Genomic DNA, 10,949 nt, shown 5'->3' on the forward strand with positions numbered 1-10,949 from the left:
CATTTTCCAAACGCTCTGTTTGCCAAGTGACTTCAATGACCGGCATTCCTGCTGGGAACAGATGAAATAGGGGTCAGATGCCGCAGTCAAGCCCCCAACTTAATTTTCACGTCAATCTATGACTTCCTCAACTTTTCGGACAATAGAATGGGTGGTACGGGTCACTTCCACCGCTACTTAAAGGGATCCCTGCTTGGGCTCATTTAAAATGCTGCAATGATTTGGGACAAATTTTACTGATAGTTTATTTTGAGAAACTAATTGATTCTAAAGTCTTTGCAGTGAATCAGAAAAAGATACTTCACGGCATGAAGCCTTTCTATAATTGAGCTCATTATGCCTATTTGAAAATTATAACTAATTAGTTCCATTCCCCTGCTTTTCTTCATAACCCTCCAAATAGTCAATAGAGCTGAACTTCTTTGCCTCTGGCAAATCCCAGCTATCATCAGTCCAGACTGCAGCTGAGGTCAGAGTTGATCATGTGACTGCTATCACATTGTTCATGCACACAGGTTTGGACTTTGGGATTGCACCATGTTAGTATATGGTGAGTTAGCTTTTGTTGGTAGAGAGATTGAGTTTCAGAGCCACGAGGTCATGCTGCAGCTGTACAAAACTCTGGTGCGGCCGCACTTGGAGTATTGCGTACAGTTCTGGTCATCGCATTATCGGAAGGAAGTGGAAGCTTTGGAAAGGGTGCAGAGAAGATTTACTAGGATGTTGCCTGGTATGGAGGAAAGGTCTTATGAGGAAAGGCTGAGGGACGTGAGTCTGTTTTCGTTAGAGAGAAGGTTGAGAGGTGACTTAATTGAGACATATAAGATAATCGGAGGGTTAGAAAGGGTAGACAGTGAGAGCCCTTTTTCTCGAATGGTGATGGCTAGCTCAAGGGGAAATAGCTTTAAATTGAGGGTGATAGATATAGGACAGATGTCAGAGGTAGTTTCTTTACTCAGAGAGTAGTAGAGGCGTGGAACGCCCTGCCTGCTACAGTAGTAGACTCGCCAAATTTAAGGGCATTTAAATGGTCATTGATAAACATATGGATGAAAATGGAATAGTGTAGGATAGATGGACTTCAGATTGGTTCCACAGGTAAGCACACCATCGAGGGCAGAAGGACCTGTACTGCGCTGTAATGTTCTATGTTCTATGATTGACCCAGATAGCATGTCTTCCTCCAAGTTTAGGGTCTCATTGACTGCACTCACACTATCATGCAGACCCACCCAGACTGACTCACAGTCTTTAGAAATAAAGGGGAAAAATTTGCAGTGCTATCAGGAAAGAGACAGTGCTGTGAAACTAATTGGACAGAACATTGAAAGAGCCAGCATAGCCAAGTGGTCTCCCCTTATGTTGTATAATTCACAAATCCCAAGGTTTAAACTCCATTTATATATAATTCGTGCTTGATCACCACTAACATGTCAAACAGGTCTGTACCCGTTTTCCACGCAGAATATATAACGTGGTTGTTGCTATGCCAACTGAAATATTCAAATCCTTTTCCTTCCTCCCCTGGGGCTGTTCTGCTCCCATGCAAAAGGAGCAGTATACCAAGCACTGACTTTCACAGTGACTGCTGTAATGTTTTTGGGAAAGTTCTTTTGGTCATTTGCACCCTCTGCTGGAAGAATCCCATCCCAGTACTCAAACAAAGCTTTCCCACAGTGCAGAGCATGCAACAAAGGAATTTTTTTTTCTCTGGGAATATAAAAACACGAGATGGCCATGAGACTGACATCCTCCAGCAATATGGCATGAGACTGCAATCTTATGTGATACTGTCGAGAAGTTCAAGACAGTTCGTAGGCTTGGAAATCAAATATGTATGACTCTTCTAACATTTTATATCTGAATGTCTTTGTTTTTTTTGGCATTGCCCTTTTTAACTGTCTGTTCTTGAGATCTGAAAGGAATTTGCCATGTTCCAGATGCTACAGTTTTTGTGTAATTTCAACAATGGTGTTGTCAGATTTTAGCTTTTTTTCAATCTTGCTACAAAACCATAATGTAAAACTGGAACTCTTGAAAATTCTGGGAGAATATTCCCTCGACCCTAAAAAAGGAATGTCTTAACAGTTCCCTAAACATGATTAAACTTAAAAATATCAAATATTTTAACTAGTGGTTTTGGATTTGTCAATTTTACAGAAATGTTGGATTTAATCAGATTTCAGACAAAAACATGACCAGTTTCTCTGATTTTTTTTGTCCAATATTTTTGTTCCAAACTATTGAGATATAAATGTGGGAAAGTGTTTTAGGACAATTCATTTTTGCAGACGGTAACATCCAAAATGTCAAAAGGCTGATTCATGTTGTTTTAAAATATAAGTCCAGGGAATGATAACTAGAACGTCTTATGGATCCTAATAATTGAGAGTTCACAGGGAAAAGATGGCAAGTGGTATGTTGGCTTCATAGTGAAAGAATTCAAGCATGGGAGCAGGGATGTCTTGCTGAAATTGTATAGGGCCTTGGTGAAACCATATCATGGGTCTTACAATTTTGGTTTCCTTATTTGAGGAAGGATTGTCTGGTTGTGAAGAAATGCAAGAGCGGGTTACCACACTGAGTCCTGGAAATGGCAGGACTGACTTATGAAGAGAGTTAAGACTATATACACTAAAGTTTAGAAAATGAGGGGTGATTTCATAGAAGCCTAAAAAATTCTAAAGGGATTAGAAAGATCAAATGCAGATTGTGCCCAGTTGTAAGGATTGCAAAACCAGGGGTCACAGTCTAAGGATGCAGGGTAGGCGATTTAGGTTTGAGGAGGAGAAATTTCTTCACCCAAGAGCATTTGAAGTCAAAATATTGAATGCCTTCAAGGAGTTAGGAGAGGCTAAAGGAATAAAAGTGTGTTGGAAGAAACATGTTTGGGGAACAAGGTACTGAAATGGATGATCAGCTATGATCATATTAAATGGTGGAGCACGCTCAAAGGGCTCCTATTTTCAAAAATCACTGGAGTCAGGGAAAGTCCCAGATGATTGGAAAATCGCTGCTGTAACCCCTTGTTCAAGAAAGGATCAAGACAAAAGATGGAAAATTATAGGTTGATTACCTCGGTTATAGGTAAAATTCTAAAATCCATGAGATTTCTAAATTCTTGGAAGTGCAGGGTTGAATTAGAACAAATCAGCATGGATTTAGTAAGGGGAGGTCATGCCTGACAAACCTGTTAGAATTCTTTGAAGAGGTAACAAGTAGGTTAGACTAGGGAAACCCAGTGAATGTTATCTACCCAGACTTCCAAAAGGCCTTTGATAAGGTGCCTCACAGGAGGCTGCTGAGTAAGGTGAGGGCCCATGGTGTTCGAGGTGAGCTACTGGCATGGATTGAGGATTGGCTGTCTGACAGAAGGCAGAGAGTTGGGATAAAAGGTTCTTTTTCAGAATAGCAGCTGGTGACAAGCGGTGTCCCGCAGGGTTCAGTGTTGGGGCCCCAGCTGTTCACTTTATATATAAATGATCTGGATGAAGAGACTGGGGCATTCTGGCAATGTTTGCTGATGATACAAAATTAGGTGGACAGGCAGGTAGTTCTGAGGAGGTGGGGAGGCTGCAGAAAGATTTAGACAGTTTATGAGAATGGTCCAAGAAATGGCTGATGAAATTCCATGTGAGCAAATGTGAGGTCTTGCACTTTGGAAAAAAAAAACACAGGCACAGACTATTTTATAAATGATGAGAAAATTCATAAAGCCAAAGTACAAAGGGATCTGGGAGTGCTAGTACAGGATTTTCTAAAGATTGACTTGCAGGTTGAGTAGTGGTTCAGAAAGCAAATGTAATGTTGTCATTTATTTCAAGAGGGTTAGAATGTAAAAGCAGTGAGGTGCTACTAAGACTTTATAAAGCTCTGGTCAGGCCCCATTTAGAATACTGTGTCCAGATTTGGGCCCCACACCTCAGGAAGAACATACTAGCACTGGAGCGTGTCCAGCGGAGATTCACACAGATGATCCCTGGAATGGTAGGCCCAACATACGATGAACGGCTGAGGATCCTGGGATTGTATTCGTTAGAGTTTGGAAGGTTGAGGGGAGATCTAATAGAAACTTACAAGATAATGCACTGCTTAGAAAGGGTGGACACAGGGAAATTGTTTCCATCAGGTAGGGATACTAGGACTCGTAGGCACAACCTTAGAATTAGAGGGGGGCAATTTAGAACGGAAATGAGGAGACATTTCTTCAGCCAGAGAGTGGTGGGCCTATGGAATTCACTGCCTTGGAGCACAGTGGAGGCCGGGACATTAAATGTCTTCAAGGCAGAGATTAATAAATTCTTAATCTCACAAGGAAATTCGGGATACGGGGGAGTGCATGTAAAAGGCATTGAAATGCCCATCAGCCATGGTGGAGTGGATTTGATTGGCCGGATGGCCTTACTTCCACTCCTAATTCCTATGGTCTTATGGAATTTGGCAGATGGAGTTTAGCATGGATTTTGGTTGGAAGAATAAAAAGGCAGAGAGTGGTACGGTGGCTCAGTGGTTAACACTGCTGCCTCACAGTACCAGGGACCCAGGTTCAATTCTCGCCTCAGAGTTTGCACATTCTCCTGTAGTGTTAGGCGCATTAGTCAGAGGGGAATGTGTCTGGGTGGGTTGCTCTTCAGAGGGTCGGAGTGGACGTATTGGGACGAAGGGCCTGTTTCCGCACTGTAGGTAATCTAATCTTTGGTACAGAGGGATCTGGGTGTCCTCATTCATGAATTGCAGAAAATTATTATGCAGGTACCTTCAAAGATCAGCAAGGCGGCCTTTGTGTGGAGCCACAAAAAATGGGGGAGATACTAAATGAATATTTTGCATCAGTATTTACTGTGGAAAAGGATATGGAAGATATAGACTATAGGGAAATAGATGGTGACATCTTGCAAAATGTCCAGATTACAAAGGAGGAAGTGCTGGATGTCTTGAAATGGTTAAAACTGGATAAATCCCCAGGACCTGATCAGGTGTACCCGAGAACTCTGTGGGAAGCTAGAGAAGTGATTGCTGGGCGTCTTGCTGAGATATTTGTATCATCAATAGTCACAGGTGAGGTGCTGGAAGACTGGAGGTTGGCAAACGTGATGCCACTGTTTAAGAATGGCGGTAAAGACAAGCCAGGGAACTATAGACCCAGTGAGCCTGACCTCGGTGGTGGGCAAGTTATTGGAGGGAATCCTGAGGGACAGGATGTACATGTATTTGGAAAGGCAAGGACTGATTCGGGATAGTCAACATGGCTTTGTGCATGAGAAATCATGTTTCACAAACTTGATTGAGTTTTTTGAAGAAGTAACAAAGAAGATTGATGAGGGCAGAGCAGTAGATGTGATCTATATGGACTTCAGTAAGGCATTTGACAAGGTTCCCCATGGGAGACTGATTGACAAGGTTAGATCTCATGGAATACAGGGACAACTAGCCATTTGGATACAGAACTGGCTCAAAGGTAGAAGACAGAGGGTGGTGGCGGAGGGTTGGTTTTCAGACTGGAGGCCTGTGACCAGTGGAGTGCCACAAGGATCGGTGCTGGGCCCTCTACTTTTTGTCATTTACATAAATGATTGGGATGCGAGCATAAGAGTTACAGTTAGTAAGTTTGCAGATGACACCAAAATTGGAGGTGTAGTGGTTAGCGAAGAGGGTTACCTCAGATTACAACAGGATCTGGACCAGATGAGCCAATGGGCTGAGAAGTGGCAGATGGAGTTTAATTCAAATAAATGTGAGGTGCTGCATTTTGGGAAAGCAAATCTTAGCAGATCTTATACACTTAATGGTAAGGTCCTAGGGAGTGTTGCTGAACAAAGAGACCTTAGAGTGCAGGTTCATAGCTCCTTGAAAGTGGAGTCGCAGGTAGATAGGAAAGTGAAGAAGGCATTTGGTATGTTTTCCTTTATTGGTCAGAGTATTGAGTACAGGAGTTGGGAGGTCATGTTGCGGCTGTACAGGACACTGGTTAGGCCACTGTTGGAATATTGTGTGCAATTCTGGTCTCCTTCCTATCGGAAAGATGTTATGAAACTTGAAAGGGTTCAGAAAGAATTTGCAAGGATGTTGCCAGGGTTGGAGGATCTGAGCTATAGGAAGAGGCTGAACAGGCTGGGGCTGTTTTCTCTGGAGCATCTGAGGCTGTGGGGTGACCTTATAGAGGTTTACAAAATTATGAGGGGCATGGATAGGATAAATAGACAAAGTCTTTTCCCTGGGGTTGGGGAGTCCAGAACTAGAGGGCATAGGTTTAGGGTGAGAGGGGAAAGATATAAAAGACACCTAAGGGGCAACTTTTTCACACAGAGGGTGGTATGTGTATGGAATGAGCTGCCAGAGGATGTGGTGGAGGCTGGTACAATTGCAACATCAAAGAGGCATTTGGATGGGTATATGAATAGGAAGGGTTTGGAGGGATATGGGCTGGATGCTGGCATGTGGGACTAGATTGGGTTGGGATATCTGGTTGGCATGGACGGTTGGACCGAAGGGTCTGTTTCCATGCTGTACATCTCTATGACTCTATGAGGTACAGGGGACTTTGAGAAAGACAAATAGAATTTGGTACTTATTGGCTACAGGAATTAAGTATAATAGACAAGTGTTGTTGCAACTTTTTAAGACATTGTTGAGATTGCAAAGGAGTACTGCATATAGTTTTGGTGTCCTTACTTAAGAATGTAATTGCACTGGAGACGGTTCAAAAAATTCACTGGATTAATTCCAGAGATAAAAGCCTTACATTACGAGAAAGGTTGAACAGTATAAGCCTATTCTCACTAGAATTTCGAACAAATTGAGGTACATTGAAGTGGGTTGGTAAAGCCATAGCTAGGTGGTTTTTTCCCCTTATTATGGCAAGCAGGCAATAAAGTTGACTTGATGCCAACATGAGATCAGCCATGGTGTTTTAAATAGCAGAGCAGACTTCACAGGCTGAATTACCTCCTTCTAGTTCTTATGCTCTTTGAAGATGAGGTGAAGGGGCAGTGATTGAATGCAATAAGATTAGATTACTTACAGTGTGGAAACAGGCCTTTCAGCCCAACAAGTCCACACCGATCCACCAAAGTGCAACCTACCCAGACCCATTCCCCTACACCTAACACTACAGGCAATTTAGCATGGCCAATTCACCTAACCTGCACACATTTTTGGACTGTGGGAGGAAACCGGAGCACACCCATGCAGACACGGAGAGAATATGCAAACTCCACACAGTCAGTCCTCTGAGGTGGGAATTGAACCTGGGTCTATGGTGCTGTGAGGCAGCAGTGCTAACCACTGTGCCACCCATAAGACTGAAGGTGTAGTGGGAGATAGAGAAATTGCTGGAGAAAGTCAGCAGGTCTGGGAGTTTCTATGGAGAGAAAGCAGAATTAAAGTTTTGAGTACAGTTACTCTTCTTCTGAACTTTATTTGAAGTATTACTGGACTTAAAACATTAACTCTGCTTTCTCTGCTGCCAGCTCTGACCAATTTCTCCAACAAGTTCTGTTTTTGTTTCAGATTTCCAACATCTGCAGTTCTTTGTTTTGTGAAATGGGAAGAATAGTCACAAAGCATATTTGTAAGAAGCTCTCATAGAGCTGTCACTTCGCATGATACTTGGATGAGAATCTGAAGCATTTTAAATTTAGTAAAACTACCCCCATATCCAGGAATAACATTCAAATCTGGTCAAGTCCCAGCCAGGTCCAAGAACTGGGCTCCATTAATATGCAGAGTTGATACTCAACCATGATCATATTGGAACTAGCTTGATGGGCAATATGGGCTACTCAAGATCCTATCGAGATTCCTGTTGTCAGTACAGTATTACTATGCTCAGATCAATAATGAGTCAAACAGAGTTTATTGACAAAAGCTTTTGGGAGATGTCAAGTCCTCAAACGGGTGCCCAGACTTCTCATCGAATACAGCCTGGGCTGGTTTATTTATACAATTTTATGAATCTACAAGTTACGTGTACACTTCGCAAGAAACTGCCTTTCTTCCTGACTGCTGTTGTCAGCAGATGTTCCAACTTGATAGCCTTTGTCCATCTTGATTTGATTCGTACACTAGATATTAAGTGTGGTATTCACAAGCTCTTCTGCAAGTGCCTCCTTGCCTTCTGTCCTCCTTCCTTCGGTTTGCTGTACTTCCATTCACAAGGTCGATACAAGTCTATGCTCATTTTGTGACTCACTAACATTATTACAGTTAACAATGGAGTCTTCCTGTGATGTTACCATGTGTTAATTACATTGTTACAAGATCTTAAATATTAACTCTTCCCTCTCTGTCTTCACTGATTGCCAAAGGATGAAAAATTAGCAGGAGGGAGGCAGTGGCAATCACTCACTATTAAGTATTATTGTTCACCTAGAAGATGTGGAGGTGCCGGTGTTGGACTGAGGAGGACAAAGTTAAAAATCACACAACACCAGGTTATAATCCAACAGGTTTATTTGGAAGCACCAGCTTTCGGAGTCCTGCCCCTTCATTCAGGTATCTAAGTGGGGCAAGATAATAAGACATAATTTATAGCAAAAGATCACAGTAACACACAATTATAACAATATGCTGAACACACACACATACAAACTTACGTGTCTATGGGGTGAATTTGCATTTGCAAATACATTCTATTTTGTTCAAACCTTCAGGCAGTCAGTCCATGTGATATTTTACTGCTCCTCAGATGCTGCCTGAACTGCTGTGCTTTTCCAGCACCCACTAATCCAGACATTTTATAAATTCCTTCTTGGGAAATAGAACCAGTCTGGCTCACGATTGGGATACAGACAGACTATAACCTCACACCTTTAATGCATTGTCTGAGCTGAGACGTCACCTACTTTTATAAAACCTTAAGTACCTCGAGAATGTGACTGGAAAGGAGTTCTGGGACTTACATTTTAAATGAGCTGAAACCCCCGTAACCCATTCTAAAAGATATAAGACATGACAGCAGTCTAGGTTTGTTCAATATATTGTTTCAGTTGAACGACACTGAGATCTTTTGCTATAAGTTCTGTGTCTTATGATGCTGTTCCACAGCTACCTGATGAAAGAGCTGCCCTCTGAAAGCTAGTGCTTCCAAGTAAACCCATTAGACTATAACCTGGTGTTGTGTGATGTTTAACTTGGATAATTAAGAGTCAGATCAACCATGACCTGATTGAGCAGCCCCGAAGGGCAGAGTGGCCTCCTCTTCCTCCTTGTTCCTATTTATCGGCGCGCTTTTTATTTGGCAACACGAAAGTTTCTTTTCTCTTAAGCAAACTGAAGTGTACAACAGGAGCGCGACCTCCTTAAACCCCCTTCACGGCGGAAGCAACCGACCTGAAAAGTTGGCGACGCCGCCCGCCATTTTGAAACGCCTGTCACGCGCCCCAACGGCCGCGGCGCGCGGGCTCGGCTCCCTCCCCCCACCATTTGAAACGGCCCTGGCCGTTGGCTGGAGCGCTGGGGGGAGGGGGGAGGGGGAGGGGGAGGGGGAGGCGGCTGGGTGCTGGTTGCCCGGAGCAACGCCTCCCTTTCCCCTTCCCCTTCCCAATCCGGGGACAAGCAGCTCCTAGCGGTGGAGGCGGGTATGGCGGCGAAGGCATCCATCTTCTCTCAGACACGCACACACACACACACACACACACTGATATTATAGATGCACAAAGACGGTAAAAAGAAAATAAACGGCGGCTGAAAAGCGACGGCGTGCTAGGCGTCCATCACGGAAGGTAAAATAAAACGAATTGCGAAGTGTGTAGAGGTGCGAGGAATAATGGCTGCCATTTGTTTGGGTATGAATAGGCTATTTCTAACGTACATCCAACAGGTGGCTCCGTGGCGCAATGGATAGCGCATTGGACTTCTAGCGGTTTGAAGGGATTCAAAGGTTCCGGGTTCGAGTCCCGGCGGAGTCGGTACTTTTGTTTTTCTGTCTTTGTCCCTTCAATTGCAAAATTCAAATTTTCTACCAATTTATACTTCATTAGCTTCCTGAAAAGAAGCAGAGACAAAAATTAACTCATTTCCCACAGACTAACAGCTAATGAGGCCACGATTAATTTAGCTGTTTCATTCGCCACATGATGAAAATTATTTTAGTTTCCCCCCCCCCCAAAAAGAGACAAATACATAATTTTCACAATCAATTCTTATTTATTAATGAATAATGACTCACAGCATTTTTAAAACTACCCCCCCCCCAACCAAAGAATGGGAAATAAAAGATGACAAATCTCCTCTCAATTTATAATTCATTAGCTTCACAAAAAATTCTTAATTCTCACTGATCTACAATGAATAAGACCATAATGGCCAATTAGCTCCCTCAGTTATTCACTACACTGTTGTTGCTTCATGCTACTAAAATCAAATTATGAAAAATAATTAGTTTCCCCAATGTCTCCCCCTCCCACAACCCCAATCAGAAATAAAATACGAATCAGGTTTGCATTAATGTTGCTTGAAATCACTGCAAGAAATCACTTACACCTCAGCATTGCATGGAATAAAAATAAATATTGAATGTTATTTCACATGGAATCCCCCCAGTGTGGAAGCAAAGTTAAAAATCATACAACGCCAGGTTATAGCCCAACAGGTTTAATTGGAAGCACTAGCTTTCTGGGCGCTGCTCCTTCATTAGGTGGTTGGCCTGATGAAGGAGCAGCGCTCAGAAAGCTAGTGCTTACAATTAAACCTGTTGGACTATAACCTGGTGTTGTGTGAATTTTTAACTTTGTACACTCCAGTCCAACACTGGCATCTCCAAAGTGTGGATCAGGCCATTTGGCCCATGATGTCCACACCAACCCTCCAAAGAAGCATCCTATCCAGACCCATCGGCCTACCCTATCTCTGTAACCTCCCGTCACCCTATCCCTGTCTCCTTCCACCTTTTTACTAAGCAGATATCATTATTGTTCTGCGGCAATCTATCTGTTCAAAATAACCTTTTG

The 10,949-nt window shown here is 42.9% G+C and overlaps 1 long non-coding RNA gene and 1 other non-coding gene across 2 annotated transcripts; one reads left to right on the plus strand and one right to left on the minus strand.

Moving 5' to 3' along the window:
* Nucleotides 1–7,838: 7,838 nt before the first annotated feature.
* LOC122552254 (uncharacterized) lies at nt 7,839–9,473 on the minus strand. The gene is made up of 2 exons (XR_015754401.1): nt 8,595–9,473; nt 7,839–8,497 (listed from the first exon to the last, which is right to left on the minus strand). It is a non-coding gene; the product is annotated as an uncharacterized LOC122552254 (long non-coding RNA).
* Nucleotides 9,474–9,822: 349 nt separating this feature from the next.
* On the plus strand, nt 9,823–9,908 carry trnar-ucu (transfer RNA arginine (anticodon UCU)). Its single transcript is given in 2 exon segments — nt 9,823–9,859; nt 9,873–9,908. It is a non-coding gene; the product is annotated as a tRNA-Arg (tRNA).
* The last annotated feature ends 1,041 nt before the right edge of the window (nt 9,909–10,949 follow it).

This window comes from Chiloscyllium plagiosum, unplaced genomic scaffold (assembly GCF_037043375.1).
Source record: "Chiloscyllium plagiosum isolate Xiang-an unplaced genomic scaffold, Cpla_swu_hap1 HiC_scaffold_45, whole genome shotgun sequence".
NCBI lineage: Eukaryota > Metazoa > Chordata > Chondrichthyes > Orectolobiformes > Hemiscylliidae > Chiloscyllium > Chiloscyllium plagiosum.